Below are 11,692 nucleotides of genomic sequence, written 5' to 3' on the forward strand. Positions count from 1 at the left end.
TTAACTGAACTTCCAAAACAGAGCTACCTAGATCACTTAAATGACACAGTTGAAAGCATATGTGTATTGTTTGTGTATTTATACACAAGCACTCATATATATATTCAAATAATTTTTAAAAAAATGTTCATTTACCTGTTACTACCACACACCAAATACGGTCTTGATACTTGCTGGCTTGTGTAGCCACTAGGTAACAAAAGCTCAACACTGCCCCTAGCATCCTGGAGCACTTCTGTTGTGTTTTGTACGTGTTTTGAGTTTTTATGTGCTTCTGAGTTTTTACGTGTTTTAGAATTTGTACGTGCTTCGAAGTTTGTACGTGAGAGGGTGAGAGAAAGAAAGAAAAAAAACCCACGGCTTGCGATAAGGAGCCGGCTCGTGTCGTTTACGTTTTTGTCTTTGTTTTGTTCCAAAAACATTTTGTTTATGCTTCGTAGTAAAAAAAAAAACGTTATTGAAGTTTCATGAAATACTTCACATACTCCGACTTTAATAATTTAACTACTATTTGTGTCATTTAGTGTGAGTTGTAAAAGAAATAGTGAATTAATTGGCAAAGTTAGGAACCATTATTATTTTCTCAAATGTCAGTTTTCATCTACTTAATGCATGCATCTCTTCCAAAGATGTGTTTTAAGGAAAAGTGTTTTCACTGCATATGTGTCATCTATCTAAATGTAGCAGTAATGTTCTGTTATATTGGGGAAAACAATATTGTATACATTACTGAGCAGAAGTCTTGAGCCACACTATTTTTTTTAAAATATTTTGCCTCCAGGGAGCCAGAGTTTCTTGCTATTTTTCAATTTGTTTTGAGCAATAATTCTCTAAGATTTCTAAAGGCCTTTCCAAAGTTTTTATTTTGGCTCTGATTGTTTTTTTGTCTCATTTTCAATCCAGTCCTTGTCCTTGACCCCATTCAGAGGAAATTTTATTTGTTTGTTAAACATTTTTAACATTGATCTTTGAATCATTCAAGCATTAAAAAGGCACCTCGGGGATGAACCAGTCTTGTTCTTGCACAGACCTGACAAATTAGCAAAATAACCATTTTTATAATAGATTAATTTTATCTTTAGGCAGTCTGTTTCTATCAGACTGTCACAAAATGGTATCTGAAAGTCATCTCCTTTAGAAATAGGAAAAGAATCCAGCAAAGACCTGAAGCAGGAGGGTGCATCTGTAGCTTTAGCAGTTCCATCTATTGTTTGTTGAAGCAGGGAGAAAAGAAATGGACTGAAAATCAGTGGTAACAGGTCATATTGAGTGAGGAATCCAAATTTGAACATTGTTCTTCAAGTTATCCATATATATGAAGCAGGTCAGAAGACAAGTACAACACTGAGTGTCTACAGCCATCTATAAAACACGGTGGAGGCTCTATCATGGACTGCATATCAGCCAGTGGTGTTGCTGATCTCGTCAAAATGCTAGATTTATGAATGGGGAGAAAGACCTATCAGATGTCAGTCCACCAGTACAATCTGGAAAGCATCTGATTGGCAACAGCTTCATTTTTCAGCATAACCATGATTCCAAACACACTGCTACAATAAAAATATACAGGGATAGAAAAACACATAATGGAATAAAATCAATCATGGATTGGCTTCCCCAGAGTCTGGACCTCAACATTCCTGATGAGGCATACAACTCCAAACAAGTGTCAGGGCTCTGTATGCAGGCAGGTGGAGATGAGGATCCAAACGCAGGACTCGTGGAGCCAAAATTACAACTGAAAACCACAGCTTTATTGCTGGCAATGAACAGAACAATGAACGCTGAGACCGGAAACACACAGGCACAATCTGAGGGTACGATGCAACATTAACACAAAGAAACACGGGGCTTAAATACACTGAGGAAGTCATCAAGGAATTGGAGGCAGAAGGGGAACACCTGGCAGAAATGAGACCTAACGAGACAGAGGAAGCGAAACTAGAAACACTGATGTGAGACATAAACCTTCAAAATAAAGTGAGAACGATTCACAAAGACGCAGACTTGACACTGAACTAAACCTACACCAAACATGAGACACAAAACCTAAGAACTAATCCCATAACAAGAATAAACTAAAACATAGATTTATAATAATAATCAACAAAGCACAACATCGGAAAACAATCCATAATGCAAAATTAAACCAAAACATAAGAACTCAAAATGCTGGGTCAAAATGACACAGAACCATGACAACAAGAGTTTTAAATGTACTCCAAGAACCCTGGAGAACTATTCCTGAAGACTACTTAAAGAAATTACAAGAAAGCTTGCCTAGGAGAGTTCAGGGTTTGTTGAAGAATAAAGGTGGTCATACCAAATATGAACTTTGAGGACTCTCAGAACTATACAAAGGTTTTTGACCTGTATACTCTATTTCCATGTATGTTTCAATCGCTGCACCCATTTCCCATGTAACTAGGTGAATATGCAGAAATGAAGGGTGACTTAAAGACTTGTCAGTACCTTCATCGTACACAATCTCAGTACACCCATTGTGATTCGTTATAGTTTTGAAACAATTATGCAGAAAACAGATGATCAGTCTTTCACAATCACTCCCTCATCTTCTGTCATTGCTTTTCTTTCTGTAGCACAGTGACATCTGCTGAGCAGGCGTGAAACAACACATTGAGGAAAAGATCAAAATTTGCACCTTTCATGTAGCTGGACACATAAAGCAACTTTGCTTTCTTCAGTGCCAGGCGGACCAGCAGGTGACAGAGCAGGAAGGATGGCGAGAGGAAGAAGAGCACCAGGTGTGTGGCATGGTGACCTGAGCCACATGAAAGATCACCTCTGAAAAACATGAATAATGAGAAAAATACAGGAATTCAAAGCATGACTGAACTGTGAAGGAAAAGACACTGGCTGCATGTGCACACACATATTTGCAGGACACAAGGGAATGCACCAGTCTTTCAGTGAAACCTCTCATTTCATACTGCAATTTTGGCTCCAAAAGGGCATCAAGGAGAGGTGGCGATGGGGACACTGATTATGGCTACATTAGATTATATGACATATAAGACAGCAAACTGTACCCAAGTAATAAAGGCAGGGACATGTGAGATGAATAAGAATTTCACTTTCAATTTGGTTTCAATTTGAATTCTAATTTCCGAAGAATCACATTCAGATGCACTCGCGGACAGCAAAAGTGAAGTTTAAACTCAAAGACGTGGTTTCTTCATTACCAAAGAAAAGATCAGTTTAGATATTTTTTACATTATTTTAGCATTTATCCCCCAGCAAACTGAATTAAAAACAACAACAACAAAACAATTGCTCTATCACATCACTGCTAAATCAAAACACAACAAATAGGTTAAGTGTCTGCTTTAAAATGCTGCTGGAAAATGTGGGAATGCATTTAACGCTTTAAAGTCTAAATCATGAAATAACTGCCAAAAAATTCCTTTTTTATAACTGGACTGCACTTTGAACCTTCTGACACACACACACACACACGTATATGTGTGTGTGTATATGTATATGACATTATCTGTGTGATTTTTTTTTCACCCCATGAGTTGCAAAAAACAGAAAAAGCCATATGTAGAAAATATAATGCAAATTAAAATTTATATGCAAATTAAATTAAAATGGTATATATTTGCATATCAATTTTAATTTGAATTATATTTTCTACATATGGCTTTTTCTTTCCTTTTTTTTTTGCAACTCATGGGGGTGCAAAAGTTTGTATAAATCATATATGAAAGTGAATGAAGTTATATGGCTCATTATATATGGCATGCATGTATGGGAAACGTGGTTTAAAAAACACGGTCTAATTTTTTCCTTTGTGAAAATATGTGTGTACTTCCCATATGTGTTTCTTTGTTTTTTTTAAAAGAAAGACTAGATTATAACTTAATTCTTATAACAAATCATAATTATATGAGTAGTTTGGCTCCAACATCACTGCAAAGCATATGCAGGGATAATACTACTGTGTAAATTTAAAGACATGTACAAAAGAGAGAGGACTGATGAAGATGACTGCAAAACCAACTTATCATCTAATTGATAGCGGTTTTGAGCATAATTCAACCACCTGTCACTAAACTCCCGCAAACTCTCCAGCGTATCCACAGGAGAACAACGAAGACACAAATGATGTAGTGGCTTGCCTTCTGCATTCACTTATACAACTGTTAGACACTCCTCATAACAAACCACTTATCATTGATTTCTGCTTTGCTTTCAGTGCCATCAGGTGATTAAACTCCTTAAAGCACTTTAAGGATCTCAGAGGTTTTCTTCAGCAAACCTCAAGCACTAAATGTTGATAACATGTTGTCAACCACCAAAGCCGATGTCATTACCTCTTGTGGATTGTGTGCATAGCCCATTTCTTCATGCCCTCTATACAATATCCTCTGACAGTCCATATATCACTGCCTGAAATGTAATAACACCTGTCAACAGTTGATACCTCACTTCAATAAAGATTTCATTTTCCTTTTCTAGTGTTTCAAGTATATTCTTGTTGAGCCAGGCCATCTGTACTTGATAACAAAACTTCACCTGGACTCACATCACCAAAAAAGCCTGGCTCTAGCAACCCTGACTCTGACCATAGAGGAACCAGCTCCTAAAGAACACACTCCTTATTAATCCAACTGCAGCTTCAATTTCCATGACATGAAGTGGTGTTACTGTAAGAGTTTTCTACTTGCAAACCAGTCAACGGAGGCATTCTTTGAAAGAAGCATGTTTTAATGGCTCGAGATCAGTGTCGCTTTGACACACACACAAATACACACATCCAGGTTAGACAAGGGCATGGACCTTGTATTAAAGAAGGCTGTACCCATCACAGAGTCTGTGTCAAGTGAGTGGTTGCTTTGACTCAGAAAAAGAATAAAACTGAACAGCCATAGGTCCTTTTTACTTCAGCAAATTAGAAACAAATATTAGAAAATTATTGTTCATTCTAATTTAATAAGACTTGAAAATAGCAGGACCATAAACTGCTATTTATGGTCTTAACATGAAAGTGGAAATGTAGGTCATAGATAAAGTGAGTCACGAGCTGTTTTGCCCATCAGCTTTTACACTTGTTTTTTGCAACCTGAGAAGTTGCCCCCTGCTGGCTATTAAACAAAATGCATGCACAAGGATTCACTTAACTGAAGTTATTTCGATCCTTTGATTACAGTCTATGGTCTACTATATCTACAAAGCTGCATTTAGTAAATCTTGTTTTACTGTTTATTTAACACACAGCAGCCTTAAGAAACACATTTTGGTTTCATGATCAGTTTTTGAGCAACATGCATAAAAATTGTGAACATGTCATGTGTGTCAATTGTAGGTTGGAAGAATTGATTGCTGGACTTGATAATGATGTGGTAGAGTGAAACCACAAGGGGTCTAAAGTGTCATTATGACACAGTGAAAGCTGAAAATGAAATTGATTTCATCTCTTACTGGAAAAAAACATGCAGCAAGCAACAGGCATTCCTAAAAGACGCGGTTTCTACAACTTCAAATCAAATCATTGACAAAATAAAAAGAAATCTCTCGTATTTAGTGCCTAAAATGATTTCATGAATTTATTATGCAACCCTTCTCTAGAAAGTCATCGTCAATGGGGTGTTAGTTAATTAAATATTAGGTTCAAGAAGTCAATTGCTGCATCTTGCCTCCCTGTGAGGCTCATTCATCTACTTCCAGCGTATTAGGTACAGTACCAGTAAGAAGAGACAATTTACTGTAATTGTATCTCGGTATGGGGTCATTTACTGCAATCATATAGCAGAGTGTTTAGTTAATGTAGCCTGCAAACAATGGATATCCTGCAGCTACTGTGCTGCGAGAGGAACTTTTTGCTTTTTTTGCAGCTTGTGGCCTTATGTTTAAATGTTTGTGTGTAAATGGATGTGAAAGCACACTGGTTTATGTGGATAAAGTCTGAAGTTCTTTTTTTTGATCCATCTGTTTTATCAAGATGCATTCAAAACTCATCCATATAAAAAATTTTCTCACTCTTTTGCTCTTTTTCCACAATGAAATAATCACTATGAATGCTTTATAAGATCACATATCCACCTAATGGAGTCATAATGGAGTCAATTGTGTTCTCGGTCAGAAATAGAGGGAGAACGTGAGACTAATCACAAAGGTGAAAGAAAGAATGGAGCGAACTTTAGTCCCAGGTAAAAAGAAAAACATTAAGATGAAATTATGAAAATGACTTGAAATACGCTAGGGTAATTTGTCTGCTCCTGCATTAGAAAGAGCAACTCTTGGATAAAAAGAAGAGGAAGACACGGCAGAAGAAGAAGTAAAAGAGACTCTGTCAAAAAAAAATGAGGACAAAAGAATATTGAAAGAGAGAAATGAGAGAATGAAAGAAAGCAGGCAAAATTAAATATAGCAGGGCAGGGAGAGGAAATGAGATGAGCTCTGAACACCAAAAGAAAAGGCACTCACACACACTAAGGCTGTTTTCACACATGAAAATGTAAGGTTGTCCTTTCTCACATGTAGCACACAGCAGGAGTCCCTGTCAGGTGCATTCTCACTACTGGAAAAACCAATTTCTGGCACAGGTGAGGGTGGAATGTACACGAGGCAAGACGCAAGATGAAAACAAACAAGAAGAACGAGTTTCAGCTATGAGCGCTCACCCATGCCAGTCATCATAGCTGAAATGTGTTTGTCTCGCCCAGCTCATGAGATTTTACTCACATAACCACCAATCCATTTTATCCCCAGAGCAATGGCCTCACAGAGAAATCTGCACAGGCCGCCACAACACTGATGGAAAAGAAACCCTACCTGAGTCTCAAGCCAGCCTCAGATCACCAACTCAGCTGCTCATAAGTTGTCGATTGCACACAGTCATATCCAGCGCTCACTGGCAACTGAACTGAACTGAGCAGAAAGTGGCCAGTCACAGTTTGTGTACTCTAGGAGCATTTATCAGGTCTCCAAGAGCAAGGCTACTGGAAACCAGCTGAACTCATCAAATAAGCTGAAACTGACCAATCTTACTACATACAACTGCAGGACTGCAAGAATATTGAAGAAACAAACCTCATCTTCCTTTTATTTTAGTCTAAAGCAACACAATTTACTTATTTACCTGCTTGGCAGAGAAAAAGGAGTGCCAGAGACGTGCTGATGAAAGTTCTGATGATTACCGTACACACAACATCACACTACTCTTCAAAGAAGACAAATAGGTCTCTTTTACCCCTCCTTAAAAGACAAGAGCAAGATGAGATGTTGAGTCTAGAGATATCTTGTAAGACCATGTAAAAAGGTGTAAATAAAAAAATAAATCATCACACTCAAAACATATTCATTCCCAAAATTCTAACATTAAAATAATTTGATTGCGAGTCAAATTTGAATGTTGTTTTTTTCTTTATATAAGTACAATGTAGAGTGTTAAATTTAATATAATAATACTATAACAGTGCTTCCTGCACACAGTGGTGGCATGGTGGTTAGCACTGTTACCTCACAGCAACATGTTCTGGGTTGAATCCACCAACTGTCTGGGTTCTTTCCAGGTACTCTGGCTTCCTCCCAGAGTCAAAAGAAACAAGGTTAGTGGGGTTTATATATTCAGACGTATTGCTTCATATTTATGAAGGCGGAGACGTTTTCTTTTGTTTTTATGGGGGGTTTTTTTAGTGCATTTCTGGATCTGATTGCAATACTGTCATTTACCTGATGATGGACCTGCCTCTCCATCCCTGCCTGTAAGCAAGCTACGCTCCGGCTAAGTGGATAAGAGACTCCACAGAAATAGCACATCAGTATGCTTGGTGGGTTGTTTTTTTTTTTTTAAATATATAGTACAAAACAAGAGAAAAATGATCTAAAGAACGTATTTACCAGTTACCTGTGTTTCTGCAATTCTGTTTAACACCACTAGATGGCAGCATTAAGCTATACATTAACACGTGCTGAGGGCCTCTTAGTTTATCATGATTACAGCCTGGTAGAAATCCTCACTAAGAGCATCCTGATGATGCGATGACACAATGAGAAGCTAATGTTATTCATCAGAATGAGACTAAGCTTAAAGCACAATAATGACTTTAGTGAAAAGCTCTCGAAACAACAGCCTATCGAGTTATGCTCTAATCAGCATGATAAAAGCCTTACCTTGCTCAAGAGCAAATCACGATTCAGAGGAGCAGAAACATAAGTATGCAAAGTCAAATGTTGTTAAAAAGCAATTTCCTTGAATGGCACTCCACCCTCCTACAGCTTGAGTTCATACAGATAATTTCACAGCAGTGTGGTTTTACATATTAAAGCTAAAGACTTCTAGCCTAATAAAGTCTTCCAACATCTTACTGACTCACTGAGCTGCTCATTTAGAACAATGGCTCTTCCAAAGTGCTCTACACAGAAGTGGAGGTGTAACTTATTCTGATTAGTATGTAAGTATGGAACCTGTTTACACTCTCCTTCACTCTAATCAAACCAAATCAAACTAAATGTTTCTATAATTCATTGGAGGGCCAATGCACTGTGGGATTTGTCCATGTGTTCTACTTTTTACATTTGTATGTGAGTGGATTTTGTAATTAACTCCATGAAATCTTGATGGCCCTCGCATGTTCGTCTGACTGACTTCATGCCCTACTAAACTCCAGACTCCCCTCTGTGCATGAGTGCATGGCTCCCGCTGCTAATGTGCGCACTGAAGCCTTCATTTGTATTTCATGTGTGTACAGGCACGCTGTGTGCCCTTTAATGTCCCTCTGCGTCTGAACCATTGATCGTTTCCATGCATGACTACATCTGTGAGAGAACCTCTCGTCTTTATCTCCACCCACACACGGCATCTTGCGGAGTCTCCATGGACCACATGCACAGCAGATATGAAGCATTGCTTTCCAGCTTATTAAAATAGTTGTGACATTGTGGTGTTCTCAAGGTCGCGCACACTGCTTAATTTGAAGTATTTAACTCGTGAAGCCTGACAGATGCTGAGCATTTACTGTGTTATTAACTTTGTGCACATTTTAACTGAAAACGCTTCAATTAATCCTAATAAACCCATGTGTTAAAAAGCGAATAAGAAATCCTGTCCTCCTCTTCACTGCATGTCTTTGAGCAAACAGCATTACTCCCAGCTGATTTAATACGGTATCATATTTGACTCACTTTTGCTACACGGATTATTAAACAACCAAAACTTTTTTTTTAATAAATCCAACTCAATGTCAAATGAGGACTCTGGCATCAGCAACTCAAGTGATCAATCCTGAGCATTCTACCCCCCGAGTGAAACTTGGACGAGTGTGCGATTATGTGTGCGTGCATGCTCCCCTGGATGGAATTGGCTCCACTCACCTATTTGATGTAGAAGGTCACCTGCTAGAGTCCGCTGTGTTTGCCAATTTGCTTTCCACTCTCTCAGATCCTCTCGAAAACAACATATGTTTTTTGGGGAAAACACAAACAGAGAGTAAGCATGACTGTAGATATGTAAATATTCAGAACCATATGCTTGTTTGGGAACTGGACAACACCGGCTCCGAAAAAAGTTGGGAAGCTGTGTAAAATGTAAATAAAAAACAGGATGCAATGATTTGCAAACCTCATCAATCCATATTTTATTCACAATAGAAAGGAGAAAACATATCAAAGGAAAAAGGGAAAAATAAGGCCAAATTAGTTGGAACTGCAATCACTGTATTGTGTTTTTATTTTAATTTTACACACCATCTTAACTTTTTGGGGGGGATAGTACATTTGCATACACTTTCTTATCTAAAATCTCTAAATGTGCCATTTATTTCCATGCTTACATATGTGCGTGTACTCATATGTGAGCATTCTTAAGTTTGCCCATGTGTTCTGCATCTTTCTCTTTTCCTACAAGGCTGCAATATGCAGTCAGTGTCTGCAGCAGGGTGAGTCCATTAACAGTACTTAGGGTACTTGAGATATAATAGCCTCATTTCATTTAGCTCTAAAGGCTCTTGAATTATTGACTGAGCTACTGGACATGCTTAATGAAAGGTCATGCTTTTGTGAATGTGTTTGTTTATCAGGGTGTATTTACTTGCCATAGCCGCATAACCCTCAATATTCTGTGACAGACATTTTTTTAAATCAGAAATCAAACCCTGAATATAAAAGATGGATGTAGCCAGCTCCCCCTTCTGAAGCCTTAGATATGAGCCATCAGCATGTTTGAAACAAAAAGCAAGAAAAAAAAGCATGATTGTGATTGAGAAATTAAGGAAATCATACTGTAGAAGCTAGTCATTTATCTTCTAATTAAATATGGGCGTAATTTACAACATAAACGTTATGCTGCAATAAATAAGATATGTATGTAGTGACCATGAACTCATTAGGTAAATGATTACTGAAGTAAACTTTTTTGTTTTCATTGATTTTATCCATTTAACTAGTGGAGTCGCCCCCTGTTTGCCATCAGAAAGATTCCTACTTTTGCCTTTTTTGGTTTGGTTTCAATCAACAACACTGTTATATGACCACAAACATTTCAGATTACTATAAAAACAGGTATTTTCTCGTTATCATTTGAAAGGTTTATCCGTTAGCCTATTTTTAATTATTTAAACTGGGTTTCCATTACTTGCAACACCTCACTAATTATTAGAGATGGGTGGGGGGAATTTAATTCAAATATCGTTAGTATCGATACCAGAGTTGGTATCGGTATCACATCGATACTAGTTTGATAGGTTTAATACTTTATTTCAATCCTCAAAGATCAGTATGCAGCTTACTTAACTGTGTTAAATAAACGACTTTTTGGAAATGAAAAAATATACTGCAAACAGATTTATAGCCTTTTAATAGCCATTAATATATTTACATTTATTTATAACCATTGAAACAACAGCACTGGCCCAAAGTGATTTAGAGACAGACACATTCACATTCCAACGCTCCACCAAATCAATTTCAAAATACAGGAAAAGATGAAAGGTGTGTTTTGTTGTATGACTAATTATTGCAGAAATTCAAAAGCGATTTAGTTGTCATTAAAATGTGTTCAGAATTTGCAAACTAATGATGATCCTTTGAAATCATGAGGTATTGGTATAGCACAAGTATACTAAGGGGTTTTCCCTACATTTTCTATGTATTTTCTCCCAAAAATGATGCTGCAGAAGCATACTGCAGCTCATAATACACTGATTTTGGAGTCACTGCTCTTTATACCTGTTATGGTCACAATAGCAGTTTAAGTAGTTAACTCAAAATGAAGAAATTGCTAGAGAAGACAGACATATAAGAACAGTCAAGTCGAAGTGGAATTAGAGTGCATTAACATAGCAAGTGGGCTCAAGAAATGTTCCATTAATTAACACTGCAATCCACGAGGGAAACGTTTCCTCTCGGTTAAGCCACTTCTTACAATATCCGAGTGTTTGGAGTGCTTCTTAAAGCTTCTGAGTAAAGCTTAGGGTCAGAGTCAAATATCATTTTAAAGGTATATTGAATGATTTGTGGTACAGTCGTAAAACAAGTGGCAATCAATGTTTACTGTATATATTGTCCACAGTGATCCGTTCAGGCTTTAGATGAAAGTGAAGTTTGCAGCCCGGTGCACTGAAATTGTGAAGGTTGAATCCGAATGACCCAACGGGCCAAGGTGGAGAGGTGACGATACTGACTGTGAGAGCTGCTTTTAACGGGTAGCAACTTTTACAAGTGAAATTAT

The sequence above is a fragment of the Pundamilia nyererei genome, unplaced genomic scaffold (assembly GCF_000239375.1).
Source record: "Pundamilia nyererei isolate P.nyererei 1_Seehausen unplaced genomic scaffold, PunNye1.0 scaffold00014, whole genome shotgun sequence".
In the NCBI taxonomy this organism is placed as follows: Eukaryota; Metazoa; Chordata; class Actinopteri; order Cichliformes; family Cichlidae; genus Pundamilia; species Pundamilia nyererei.